The 15,288-nt window shown below is 41.6% G+C and overlaps 1 protein-coding gene across 1 annotated transcript in view; it reads left to right on the plus strand.

Moving 5' to 3' along the window:
• The window catches only part of LOC146258738 (metabotropic glutamate receptor 8-like), an 86,400-nt gene that overhangs the window by 38,711 nt on the left and 32,401 nt on the right, over positions 1-15,288 (plus strand). The window lies entirely within an intron of this gene.

Here is a 15,288-nt window from a genome sequence, read left to right on the forward strand (position 1 = left end):
AGGAGGGGGCTTCAAAAGGCATTCCGCGTGTGTGCTTAACCAACATTGAGGTCGCCAAACAGGAGCAACCTTTTTTCTTGCCCGGGTTTTGCCATCTTCTCCTGCGCAGGTTCTGACCCTGGCATAAGCATATTTTGTTTTACTTTGTTGTTGTTCATTTGTGGTCAAAAAAATATATATTTTTAGGGAAGGGAGTTTAAACTCCCTTGCGGTTTAAACCGCAAGGCCTCGTGGACAAAACATGATCACCTCAGACCAGGCCACAGCTGTTCTCAAATCATCCTCACATTTTTCAGAGGCTACCCACAGAGACCCGAGGACAGATTGGGGGAATGAGGAAGTGGGTAATAACAGAGGACACATCCAAAACAGTGTGGAGTAAGTGTGTGTGATCTCGGAAAATGGGGCCCGGTGGCTTCCTTCGCGTCCCTGGTGTTGTTGTCGCCCCGCGCAGCGAGCAGCCGGAACTTAAACGTTGTTGAACTGAGATTCTCCAGCAGGCTGACAGAGAAACATCCTGTCGTCACAGCGGGTGGAGGACTGACAAAAGGCTGACTTGTAAATGAACCCCATCCATTGAATGTTTGAAGAGCTGTGTGGCAGAGAACCAATTACTGTAGCTGTGCCCAAGTCCAAGTTCCTGACTTTGTTTATCTGCAGTAACTTTGATCGCAGTATCATTTACAACCAGAGTTTAGCTCTATGTAAGGGCTCCCCCAGGTCCAAGTTTGAGTTCAAGTTAGTTTCAAGTTCAAGTATTTTATTGTCAGATGCACAGAACAACACAAGGTCAGAATGGGCACTGAAATTCTTAGAACAAGACAACACAAGGCAACCTGGCATAACATGACATGTAAGTACACATAACATAGATTGCATGTATGCTAAATAAGGAAACTTCCTAATTATACAGATAATATATCATATTCTATACAATATTCTAAACCTCTAATACACATAATAACCTATACTAACCTTATAAACCTATTCTAGCCTAAACAAGAGAAGTACAGTAGTGCAAAATTACTTATAGTGCAACCAGTAGCTGAAAGTGACAGTGTGTAAAGTGACTAATGTAAGGTGAGTCAATGTCCATCTCGTCCATTCAGAAGCCTGATGGGCCTTGGAAACTGTTGTCCAGTCTGCGTGTGCGAGACCGAATGCTACAGAATCGCTGGCCAGAAGGCAACAGGGTAAAAAAAATGAAAGATGTGTGGGAACAGACTCTTAGAATTCTGCCAGCTTTCCTGAGGCAACGTGTGTGGTGTAGGTGTCCTGTAGGGCTGGGAGCTTCCTGCATCCTGATGATGAACTCAGCAGAACGGACCACACTTCGTAGGGCCTTGCGGTCCATGTCTGTGCAGCTCCCATACCACACTGTGATGCAACCTGTTAGTAGGCTCTCTATAGAGCATCTGTAAAAGTTAGTGAGGATGACTGAGTCCATGCCAAACTTCTTCATTCTCCTCAAGAAGGAGAGGCGTTTCTGGGCCGCTTTGACCACCTTGTCCGTGTGAGCAGACCAGGTGAGGTCATTGCTGATGTTCACTCCGAGGAACCTGAAGCAGCTGACCTTCTCCACTTCAAATTCGTTGATGTTAAGGGGTGCATGCTCCTTCTCCTGCCGCCTCCTATAGTCCACAATCATCTCCTTAGTCTTGCTGACGTTGAGAGAGAGGTTATTGTCCTGACACCATGATGTCAGGGTGTCAACCTCCTCTCTGTAGGCTGACTCGTCACTGTCAGAGATGAGGCCCACGATGGTTGTGGCGTCAGCAAATTTAACAAGGAGGTTGGAGCTGTGCGTTGCCGCACAGTTGTGAGTGAACAAGGAGAACAGGAGAGGACTGAGCACACAGCCCTGGGGGGTGCCTGTGTTGGTGATCAGTGTGGATGAGGTGGAGACAAGTCTGGAGGGGATGATGGTGTTGAATGCTGAGCTGTAGTCAATGCACATCATCCTCACATACGTATTCCCTTGGTCCAGGTGGGAGAGAGCGGTGTGCATAGTCAGGACAATGGCATTGTCTGTAGACATGTTGGACCGTTATGCAAACTGTTTAGGGTCCAGGGTGGGAGGCAGCAAGGAGCAGATGAATGATTTGACTTGCTTCTCGAAACAGATGTCAGAGGTTTGTCATATCACAGAGAGATGATGATAATAATAGTTTGATTATACATTCACAATGCATTGCAGTTATTCTTAACTAAAAATAGTAACAATAATTAATACTAAATCATATAATAGTAAAGGAAAATAAATAGAACATGTGTTTCGTCTAGCTATAGGCTGCCTAGCCTTTAGTCTGGGTGTAGAAACTGTTTTTGGATGTCCCATTTTATGGTGTGTCCTTTGAAATCGTATTGCTGCTTGTTGTATGCTTGGTCAGAAATCAAGATGGGTCAAATTATTTACTATAATACTTGCATTTACTATAATACTTTTAAGATAGCTACTGTAGGCTGGAAGACACCCAACCCCACCTCAAAAATAGTTGCCTGGGGAAGTCTGTGCTCAATGATCCACCACACCTCATTGTGTGAGAATTCCTGTTGCAGTGGTAGTCATAACATGACAACTATGTGTTGATGAGTAAGGGTAACGACACATCTGATTGGTTGTTTCTCAAAGAGGATTGTTGGGTGGAAAAGGGAACCATTTTGTAAAGCTTATTGTTCTCCTTGCTGTCTTCTTTTCCATGGCATTTCTTCTCCACCTTGTTCTCTCCTTCATGGCTTTTGTTCTTCTGGCCTTGGCCATAATGCCTGGCATTTTTCTCCTTTTATCCATTTGTAAAACCTTCATTTTTAAACGTTTGCCTCGTAATTTGCATGCCTTTGTAATGTTATTTGAAATCCAAGTCATGTAACTTTGACATTCCAGCGTATTTGGTTGAAATTAATAGACTATAATTACTATAATTAATAAATACTATAATTAATAATCTATGTTTGCCCACCTTCCATCAGACCATGAAGCATAGTTCAAGATAAGACTGAATAAAAGCCAATATAGATGTTCACACTACCATATACAGTACAGTTATGTCCACACAGTGCACAAACAGGGTCCTGTCAGAGGGATAACTTGTACATCAGCCTTCCTCCCAACGGTGGAACTGTTGATGGGCTGTAGAATACTTTATTCAAGGCTGACTGCCATTGAAAGTTGGCAGAATAATTTTCAGTAACAGTCAGCTTGCTAATTTACACTTCACTCACAGCACAAAGTGCCAATAACAATACGACCATACTTCTCACTGTCTGAGCAAACAAGTAAGTGGACTTGACTCGAACGACCTCGAACGAACCCCCAATTATTGAAGAGAATTGATTCCAGTGAACATCCATGTTGCTCGGAAACTGCAACGACTTTCAGTTGGTGCATTCAGGTCTTATTCTTTATCATACATTCACCCATGCAAGTCATCCTGTCCTAAGTCCCACCAATCATCTCTCAGTACTCTCCTGCTCCGGCCAGCTCTCCAGCTTGTCCGATAAATTTTGCCTCGGGATTAAGAACAGGCACCCTGTTACGTCTCTGGTATAACATCTTAATAATCTGGATATTCCCTTCAGAAATTCCAGAAGTGCATGACATCCAACCATCTTAACAGAGGGACACAAAACCAGGGAGTGAAGAAATATAAACAAACATGCAGCAATCCCACAGCCAATAAAATCCTCTTGAAGGATTCCTAAAGGAATGGTAGAACCTAACCTAGCCTATTCTGCTTATAATTTGTGGAATGCTCTTGACAGCATGTGAATGAATACAGTAGTGGTTCCAGAGCATCAAAGTGAAGCAGTGCTTGAAGATTTTCAATTTGCAGTTGGAAAATGAAGCCATTACATGTCTTATATTGCATTGCGATGAAAGGGAAGAGTGGTCAAAGCAGAATTTAATGACTTTTTAAATTGTGTGTGTGTGTGCGCGCAAGTATTTGTCCCGGTGTGTGTGTGTCCGCGTGGTAGGGTTTGTTAGAGTTTGTGTATATGGAATATGCTCCCATCAAAAGCTGTACAGGACATTCTTGCAGATATCCTTCAACAGTTGGCAGCAGTCATTCTAGATATGCTCATCTATGTTATGCATCATCACTACAAAATCCGTTGGAGAGAAATCGAGCTCAGTCCCTTTTCCTCCTTCTGCCTTACTCTCTTTCACACACACATTCACAGATATTGAGTAGGTGGTTGTATGTGGTCTGTCCAGATTTTGTTTATCCTCGTATTGCAAAAGCTTAAGCTGAGATCACTTCATTCCTGGTAAACAAATGTTCCATGTCTGAACATTTTACGTATTGCTAATTGCCTCCTGGGGTTTAATAGAACAAAATGACTTTACGCTTCCCACATGAATTTGTTTCCTTGAAAGAACTGTAGCAGAGACAACTTTGAGAGAGGCAGAAGAAAAGAGAGTGACAGTGATTATCTCCAACAGGATAGTGACCATGTATAACAAAGTAGTAGAGACTGTATCTAAAAACTAGGAGGAGCTACAATTCTGAATTGAGTAGTAAGTTACATATGTAAGGTATTCAGGCTGAAAATATGGTCTGAGGGCTAGAATGTTGAGGTATTAATATTTTATGACAAGGTATTGTATTCCAGCTACTTTTCTCGTCCCACAGGGAACTTGTGTCTGACTGAGTAGCACACTCAAAAAGAAGCTTTTGGGACAAACTGAGTAGATGAACAGTAGAAACTGATTCTTATGAAAGTGAAAACATAAAAAAGCGTGGCTGTAAGGGAGAAACTGAGCTTTTCAGAAGTGAAAGCATAGTTATATACTGAGGGAGAAAGTATGTGTTCCAATTAGTTCCACCATAGATCTATTATCGATGAGTTCTGAATAATTAGAAAACTCAAGTTTCAAAAATTTTCAGAGTGAGAGAAACAGTCTTCCTCATTACTCCCACACCTCCCTCCATTCATGTGATTTTGAAATAATTTAATTTACAAAGAGCTGATAAGGAAAACCAACTGGACTTGATCTTTCCTTGACTGAGTGGAGTTTTTGTTCACCAATTCATTTAATTGGCAAGCAGAGTGGTATTTACAAAGACAAACAGGATTTTAGGAGGTATCTTTTTGAAATGCTGAAGTGCCACAGCTCAAAGGTGCCTGTGTAACCTATACCCAAGTAGCAAGCTCTTGCATGACTTCCTGCAAAAAACACATTACATCTACACAATTCTACCTTGTACATTTGTAATATTTGTATTTTCATATTGTAATTCAGCAACTTATATTTTATTTCTGGCAACTTATATTTTATTGTACATTTTATTTAATTCTAATTCCACTTACCATACTGCTAGTTTATGTACCCTTAGTATAGATAGTCCACATATGTTAATTTTAGGTTCCTATATATTTATTGTATGCACCTTCCTGCCAAAGTAAATTCCTTGTCTGTGCAAACTTTCATGGCGAATAAATCCCATTCTGATTCTAGCCCATTAGTCTGCTGACATTTACCGTCAGTGACCACTTACGGACCCTGAGTTGTTCTTGGTTCACTGAATTGAAATATCTATTTGTATTTGCCTTTTTATTTGTTTCGCGAAAGTATTACGATAATATATATTGCGACCTTTTTCATGGTAATTGATGGTGTTATTGTTCACTACATATCAGGTTCTCAGAGGAAAATGAGAACTTAAGCTCTGAGCAAGCGTGTTATAGATAAGGGCTATTTTTTTGTGAATTACTGTATATTCAATCCGGTAAATGTAAAAGGAAATTGATTGCCCACAGTCAGTTTCATTGTCTCACTCACTAAAGAGATACTCATACTGCACAAAACATTTGCACAAAAAATGTATAGGGAAGACAATGACATGCAGTGTTTTCGAGGGAACATTTTTCTAGAAGAGTCAAATATGAACGGATTTTATTTAACCTTAATTTTACAATCGGGGTCCTTGTATCAAACAACCCCTTCTGCCTCAGGTTTGCAAAGTACCATATTCCTGGAGTCACTCACTGTTCATCAATTATGTTCTTCAGAAAGGTTTGCAAACACCTCTGGAGGAATGGACCTCCTCTCTTTCTGCAGAGAGCATACATATTATAGTGTTTGATGAAACAAGTAATTTAATAATGGCTTCTCTTTCTCACAATGCCAAATCATAGTCGTTGGCTTCACAATGGTGAAATACATGCCTGTGGCAAACCTCTCTTTAGTTCATATCTATGGAGAGTGAAGGGTCAAACAAATTATGCTTGACTTGAAGGTGTTAATGTCTGTCTTAGGTGCCAACCATTCTAGGTTTTAAGCATTAACAAGTTTAATATCCATTTTCTAATTAACTTCATCGCTAGTGCTGATGGTGGGGTCCTTTGTGAGGCCTTAATATCTTTCACTCCAACTCAATTTTTTATCCTTTTTCAATAGTTGAGTCATGCAACTTAAAACAAGTGGGACTCACAATTATCATCAACTTCTTAGTATTTCAGTATCTGTGTTTGTTGACATATCTGTGACTTCTGTAATCTCTGGGAAACCTTTAGTGCAATAAAATATAACAGCTTTTATGTGATGAGTTTTAGCTCTTTATCTGTTGAAACACATGAATGTTGAATGATTTACAAGAGGAACGACCTTGACAAGACTCCCAAGACACAGCCGCATTGGCTGCGGCGCTGGATTTCGCCGTGTTACATCACGTATCATTGCCCAGTCTCATCGTAAACGCAAACTTCTTCTGTCTTCCACAGAAGCAAGGTTTAATGAGACGAAAGTCAAGTAGAGGGAGGCATCAACTCAGTAATGAGGGATCTTCAGCAGCAACTAAAACACAGTAAACGAGGAGAGGTCAAAGGTAGTAATGTTTACAATGACTTATTTGTAACGAGCCAAAAGGGGGTGATGTGTTCATAAAATAGAGAAAGGGGAGGGGGGGGGGGACTGACATGAAAGGCTACTGATATATTCTTTTTGCTGCATTCTTACACAATTCAAACAATTCTCTTGCAAGTCAGTTCCTTAAAAAGGTGTCCTTTTCTTGAACTTGTACTCACAAGTGACTTGGCCTGCTGGGGACATTCTTTAATTTTTTTATTCACTGACTTACTATTACCTCAGAGTGCAATGTCGTATTTATGAATGCATTTACATGGTTTTTAACTCTTGTAATTGTGTGCAATTTAGTAGCCAGCTTGTTTAAATCCATCCATAGTCTTTTCTTTTCAGTGAATACACACAAGAGCATGCTGGAGATTCAGAATGCTACCCTTAGCTTCTGGTCACCTGGTTCTTGCAAATTTGCGACAAACTCATGTTTTCCATTTTAACAAAAACAATTTAGCCTTTTGGGTGAACTTTGGGCAAATCTCTGGCCAACTCATGTAGCAAGCCTCCGGGGGAACTCTACAAGATTTGCTAAAGAAATTTTCTGGAAACGTCTGTCAAACATGACTCAAGCTTATGTTCGAGATGGCTCCCTATTATAGGTCTGCAGATGGGAGCGCTCACACACTTTTCTTGTGTGGAACAGCCAGTCTCACAGAGATCTATATATCCCATCTCATGGACTTTGCTTTTGAACAGTACAGTGATTATCCAGCTGTATGATCTTGGAGGGGATTAACCCTGAAGAAGAACTGAAGGTTCTGTCTCAATTGGATCCACACTGCTTGTTCAGTTAAATGTTGACAGAAATGCACTAATGACAACACATAAATAGCTTATCAATGGGGAAAAACATATCAAACATGGCAAAGCACACAACCACCAAGAGAGGGGAAGAAAAGGCCACTATTTGCAAAATAAGTCTTATTTTTGTTCCTCCATCTGTGTTGGGGGATTTAGCTAGTCAGCCCTGGTCTTCAAAGCCCACCGTCCTGTATGTTCTAGATGTTTCCCTGCTTCAACACACCAGATTAAAATGAATGGTTGTTATGCAGTAATAAGAATAAAACAATGAAAATATATTATGGATTTTTGGTCTTGCCACCTCATGAGCTAGAAACACCACTTCCATCTTTGTGAGAACAAAAGAACAACGTTTTCACAATAGGTTCTAGCAGAGTAGGTGACTTTTCAGCGTGTGCCTTGCCCTCACAAAGTTTGGGTTTCTAAAGGACTTTAAACCTTTTCGTTCCATCTCTATTCAGCAACCTTTCATTCTTCAAAGTAAACGTCCTCAAAGCTGGGAAATGAAGGCCTTGAGTGGGCATGCTCCTCATAATGACTGCCCGCTTCATGCCTCCGTAGCAGAAGCTGTGCAGCCATAAATTAATTAATTTCCATGGCAAACCATGAATTCAAAGGGAGTTTCAGTGGATTGTTTCAACTATAACTTGTGATTCAATTAAACTGTATCACTCAGAGTTGTCCAGTTACTTATTGGTATTTTGACAGCCCTTCCTTCTATTACAAAGACGCATCTTTCTTTTGTTCTAGTAAATGAAAGAGCCACAGGATATTAAAGTAAAATCAACACACAAATAATTGAGTATCCACAACTCACCCAAACAGCCATGGGGACATGTACCACCCCTATAGCTGTAAACAACCAATATACGTGTAAGAACGACTGCATCATTCAAGAGCAACGCAAGCAACTTTGTGGTCTCCCAAAGATCATTTTGACTTTATAGGCTACACTTCTTGTCAGATAAGAATCTAAAACAAGTTTGAAGCAGCAAGATAGTGATATATGTCAAATAGCAACAGGATGTCCGACATAGCTTGACGAGGAGATAACACTGGTGCAGACAATCTGGGCACACTTGCTTTCAGTGCATCGAGGAAGAACTTGTGTTTAGACGTTGGTTTCAATCTGACCTCCGACCCGAGCTGTCGTTCCTGAGAGGACTTTTAATACTCCACTTGAGCGGTTTGAGGATCATCCCTCCGGAAACCAGTTTCAATAGATGCCCTCCCTTCAACTTGTCTTGGTTTCTCTCGAGCTCTCTCCTCTCAAAGTCTTGGCAGCGTCTTTGGGTGGATGTCTTCCCTGAAGTTTCCTCTCTGCTCTGCTCAGAGGGAGTCCAGAGGAACCTCTCAAGATCTTGTTTGCATTTCTTCCCTGTCGACACTCTCAGTGTTTCTGAATAATATCCCAAACCTTGGGTGGTGTCCCGGACTTTGTTGTTTGCTCTGTTTGAGGAGTGACAAATTGCTGGCTTTGGATGCAATGCTCCCACACTGTGGCCCACAATAGATATGTGCTCTCAGAGCTTAATGTAGCCCGTGGAAATCAATCCCCAACCAACAAGAGGCAGTGGCAACATCCTAATCTCATTCATAGGAGCCAGAAGTGCTGTCCCATGTCTTTTATTGGCACATTTTCCTTATGTGTGTGTCTGTGTCTGTGTATATGTTACACATGTGTAACATGTACACAGTGTGTATATTATGTGTTCGCATGCCTTTTCTATAGTTATGTAAAATGACCCTGAGGTCCACTGAGTTTTGATGGGAAGACAAACATTCAACTGAAGATATGATCAATTGTTTTTGTATTGAATTTATGGATGTCTATGAGTTTAATATCTCCATGCTGGTCCTTCTGACATCAGTTTCCCTCTGACCTTCGAGTACAATACAGTTGAGGTCTATTCTTCAGTTGGTTCTGTTATCATGAATCATGAAATGTATTAATTAAGGTATGGCAACGCAAGAAAGCTGAACAATTAAGTTTAAGAAGCCATCAGATTTATCACTGCAATTTGTTTGAGATGGTGTGGTGTTTAATAGAAAGGGGACTTCATTAGAGTTGAAAATGGGCAAGATTTCAACTCCTTAAGATCTACTCACTAGGTCCTGTTTCTGTAGAGAGAACTCCTGGTTAACTAACGAGGGCATGTGGGAGAACTATGACAATGATGACAAAAGATCTGCGCGCATATTATATGTTATATACTGTATATGTCACCCATCATGTTGGTTTGTTTATCACAATCTCAGTAAAAATCCTGACACTACAGCACTCATGAATACTGAATCATCTCAAAATGATCTCACTCGGTGACAGAGAGCATTGTAAGAATTAATGTGGGATAAGGAAATGCTGGGATGATTTGATGCTGTGCAGCGTCAATGATAAGAACAGTGTCTTGTTTTGCATCGCAATGTAGTGTCTGCAGATATGCTAGTGCATAATGTGGATCCTAGAAGAGAGGGCTCAACAGACCTTGTAACCAAAGATTTGCTCATGAATATGTAACCCTCTCTCTATCTCCATCATGGATGCAGTGAAGTAATAAGCATATTGAAATGTTATGAGGGTATCCATCAAAGAATCTGATAGGAGTTACATATTACTGCCTGACTAATAGTGAAATTCAACACTGAAATGTCACATGCCTGCAGCTATAGTTTGTGTTCCTGAGGGGTTTCCCATAAAACTGCAGATATTCCTTCTCAGCTATCAGGTTAGATCTTTTGGTTTCACCTTTCCAGAAAAGGTTTGAGATGGGAAAGTTGTGTTCCTAGCAAGAGGCGACGGGTTGATATATTCATGGTCATGGCTAATTCGTTTTGGAAATTTGACCCTCTTGCCCATGCAACCGGTCCACACTTCCCACAAATGTTTTCATTGTATTAAGTCTATATTTCAGCAAGGATACCCAACCACAGAAATGTTCTTCCAACCCCACACCCAAAGGGCCGTAATAAACAGTTGAGGATAATCATATAACTGTGACTAATTGATGTAATAAGCTCACTCATGTTGCTACCTGTGACACTAGAGCAGTGTCAGATTGTATACAATCAAACTTTATTCGTATAGCCCTTTTTTTAATAAGCAATATCACATACGCTCATATAGATGCACCTAAACCAACCTATACCCCCACAGAGGACAAGGAAAAAGTCCCAGGAAAACAGTATCATTGTGTATTTCAGCTTCTCTGATATACATTGGCGTTTTCTCTTGAGTGTCACGACGAAAGAGCTACAAAACGTATTGTGTGTCACGCTTGATAACGCCAAGTCTTTCAGGAATTGCAGTGAAATCTTGTCTCTTTCATGGACTGTTGAATATGTTTAAGGGAACACACTGCCCAGTGGCCAGATAAGAAAACCAAACCAACATTTCAGATGGAGGCAAGAAAAAGGGGGCAGCATCAGGTTTCTACCGGCACCATCACCTCTGGAAGAGTTCTCCTTCCAATCACACTTTCCTCAAAACACCATACATTTGAAATAGAAGTGATTGAGTTTCAAATACTTGTGACAGAATATCTTAAAAAGCCAGGTTGCTGGTAGGGTTGAGGTGACATAGATAAGGATTTAAATAGGCACAGCGCACAAGGCTAAGCTAGGTGCCGAGGGTGTAATGATGAGAGGTGAACTGCAGACAGATGGCACGGCTCAGTTAGAGGTTTCGACCCTCCATAAGTCATCTTTTTACTGAACTGGATGACGCGGCTGTCCTTTTTCAAATAGTACGTGAAATGACATTAACATCCTTAATGTGGAGGATTTGCTGACATATCTACTGTGGTCTCAACCTCTGTCTCCTTCTCCATCTCTCTGTCTGTCTAGGCAAGGCAGGGTAGGCTTGGAACTAACTTGCACCTACAGCCTTATTCAATTTACAATCAAAAGTGGTTGTCATCACCAATTTATCAGTGGACACAGATGAGGTAGCTGAAAGCTATCAGCAGATATTTAATTAGATCCAAACAGATACCCCCCAGGATACAGTCTAGGCTGGATGTTTCTGTTGTGCTATTCATCCTTAAGACAGATAGAAGAAACATCTGTTCTCCTTGCTGCCATAGATACTGTAAGTACTCCAGTTATGCTGGTTTGGAATGGAAAATATTTGAGCAACGTGACACCAATACCTAAATTGTTGAATTGTGAATCGAATAGTCAGTTTGTCCCCTCTCAGTAAAGTAAAGCCCATCTCATTTGCATGCAAATATAGCAACCAACTGTTACAGTGGAGGAAACTACAGTCTAACATTTCAATGTTTAAATTGAAGGTATTATTATAAATATGAACATGCGCCAATGCGCAAAATCGCAAAACATTAAACCGACAAAGTCAAAAGCTTTAGAGGAGCTATTACAGCTCCACTAACATATTCATAGGCACACTTTGTTTTGCACCCAGAAAATTAGACATGACACTAGCCATTTACCATCTTAGCATATATAAGGAAAAAGCATCGTGTGGCAGACAGTACAAATGGCATTTCCAAGTGAGAATATTAATGCGGTACCCAAGCAAGAGCCTGAAGTCCAGTGTTCTGTGTGTGTGTATCAAGCACTTGCATTGTATTTCTCAGCACAAGTATTTTTTTTATGATGATGATGATGATAATGAACGTTAGAATGTTGGTTTTGTGTGACTGGAGAGGCGGTGGGTTGAGAGAGTGTGGGTTGTCGGAGTCATTTCGCTCTCAGACATCTGAGAATGTTTGGGCTGAAGGGGCTTCAGAGGGGTAGGATGTCAGTGCAATATTCTGCCAACTCAGCCACTCTGTACCCAGAGACAAGGGTACTTTAGACTGCAGACGGCACACTGCAGCGCTGATCCAACCGCGAGCCTCAAAGAAAGAGAAATGCTATCTGCTCAAATTTGCCCTACAAACACAGGGTCTGTTCTTCACAAGTCCTTTTCAGCTCAACTCTAAAAGGTAGCTCGGTTCAGACAATCCCAGTGAAGGCCTTCTAGACCTGAGAGCCTGTAGGCGGGTTGTGCGAGGGTTGAGAGGTGGGGTCGGGGTCAGGCACTGCTTGTTTCTGATGCACTGTGATGTACTGAAACAGTACTTATCAAAATGAGCACATAGGGAAAGCTGTGAGTAAGATTCCCGCAGCTTTGCAACCCTGTCCCAGTGTGTGCTTTTGCTCTCTCCCTTTCCTCCCACGACAGAGACGGCTGAGATGGCTGAGATGATGGACCAAAACAAAATCTCTGTGGCAATTAAATGGGAAAAGTTGATATGGGGGGTAAAACTTGAGAAGTCAGATGCCTGCTACCATACTTCCTTGTCTGATCGAGGCAGGAACGCCACCTCAGTGGAACTTCAAAGGTTTGTTCTGTTGTGCATCCCAGGGGCTGCACTAGAAGTAATGATATGTCAGTGGTAAACTTCCCTTTTCTCCATTTTTCTTTTGAATTTTTGAGGGGAAAATTGAATCTTAACAGGCAAATGAGGAGTACACATTAAAGTAAAGAGGGAAGATGGGTCGTAGTAGTATGCTACCCAATAGGTTTTTTAATGTGGCAGTGTTTGGGTAAGTTTCTACGGTGCGTACTGTAGTTATCAGAAAGGGGTGGCTTCGTGGCACAATACTCTAGGCTCCATCGTTAGTATGCAGACTCCTAAACAACCACACTGTGGATGATTGTGTTCGTATGCGGATGTAAATAGCATAACATACAAGTGTGTCACATACGAAGCACACACATGCCAGGGGGTCCACCACAGAAATCCGTCTCTGCTTTTGTCCCATCCTGCTGTCCTTCCTCCCTTCTGTCGTTATTTCCCACAAGAAATAAGATACATTCGCTTTATTGAAACATTTTACCAGTTCCGTGTTCTGTGTATATGTGCAAAAACCCAAATGAGACACTGCATGCCACACAAAGTGAGGAGAATATGGAAAGTGTTATTTCTTGAAATATCAGTCTAGTTACCTGGGCAGAGAGCTTCTTCATCTCCCCATGACAAGTCAAAGGTGTGAAAACTGGATTGTTTGTGCTGCGTTGGAGTGATGGTAGGCGTGCTCACACAGACATTGTATCACAACGCGCAGCTCCAACAGACAGTGCTCAACACCTTTCCATTCCTTTTGACATCGGCATCACACCCGCTCTATAATTGGATATTTCGGCGTTGAGTCCAAATAGTACAGAAACAAGTTCTGATCCACTGCAGTGGAGGGGGCATGTTACCCGTTGTCCCTGCCCACCTCCCCCTCCCCTGGCACTCCTTCACCCCCCTTTTCACCCTCCACCTCTTCCCTTCCACTCGACCTCAGCCTCCACTTCCATCTCCTCCCTCCCCTATCTCCCCCTCATCCCTATCCCCCTACCAACCAATCAACAGGGCTTCCATTAATAATAAATGTGCAAAGAGGAAAGGAGAGATAGCAGTAAAACAGCAGGAGGTGTCACACCCTGAGAATCTGATTCACTCTGGTATCAACAAGGAGCTGATGCACACCGAAAACCCCTTCACTTTTTATTCATCAAGTGATTTATTCAATGTCGTGAAAACACACCTGTAAATGACTCGTGCCCCCTCACCGTGTCATTTCCACAAAGCCACAAAAGGGGACATGAGTCATTTATGTCACACAAAGAGACTTGATTGAATGATACAAAAGAATCAGCATATTAACAGTGCCGAGGGGCTCTGCAGTATTGCGGGGCAGAGCGAGGCATGATCGTTAAGTTGTTAAATTACATTGTACTGTGCCAGGGGGAATCCGTCCGGCCATTAGGGCGCAATTAATCTCTTCAGAAATTTGAATGGATTTGTGTGGGCTACACACACGCACTCACACATAATATTCCAACAGTAATTTACCTAGCATTGTTCAACTGGTGGCTATAGTGCTCTGAAATTAAACGTTCCTTGTTCTCATCAACGGAACGTGGGCTTGGTTGTCGTCAGCTACTACCAAAGTTCCAGATACAACGCAACTGTTCTTTCCACTCAGGCTGGCCTTTGTAGAACTGATGGTGTAGATTCAGATAGTAAGTCTTCTGAACATGTTGGTAGATCGCACACTGCATGTACTCAGTCAAATCTACACAGAATATCTAATGACATTGACCACGCAATGGGATGAGATATCGGTGTTGCCCTTTTAATAGAAGATCAGCTTTGATGTATAGTGCAATCAGGTTTGAGATCTGTTGCTGGAGGCAACTTCCAGTCGCAAAGTCACTGCCTAACCCGTGTTTGCTCACTTGGGGAACATTTTGTCATGACACAGACGGCTAATCTCCTACCACTGTTGCGTTCTCTTTGAAGTTTGATTTTGTCATGAGATTCCTTCCGATTGCAACAGACACAAACACACACATAACACACTCTAAAACATACTCTCACACACACGCACGCACACACACAAACAATCATGCTCAGACCTGCACAGTCCTATAGATACAGAAATACATAAAGACAAACCGACATAAACACACACACACACACACACACACACACACACATACTGTCATAGTGCATCTCATCCACTTGAATGCAAACCCCTAAAACTGCTGCTCCCTCAAATAATCATGACAGGGATTATGATCCAAAATAAAGGATAACCATTTTCTAAGCATGACCTGAATGCCAAAG

This window comes from Hypomesus nipponensis, chromosome 14 (assembly GCF_054491055.1).
Source record: "Hypomesus nipponensis isolate SF chromosome 14, ASM5449105v1, whole genome shotgun sequence".
Classification (NCBI taxonomy): Eukaryota; Metazoa; Chordata; class Actinopteri; order Osmeriformes; family Osmeridae; genus Hypomesus; species Hypomesus nipponensis.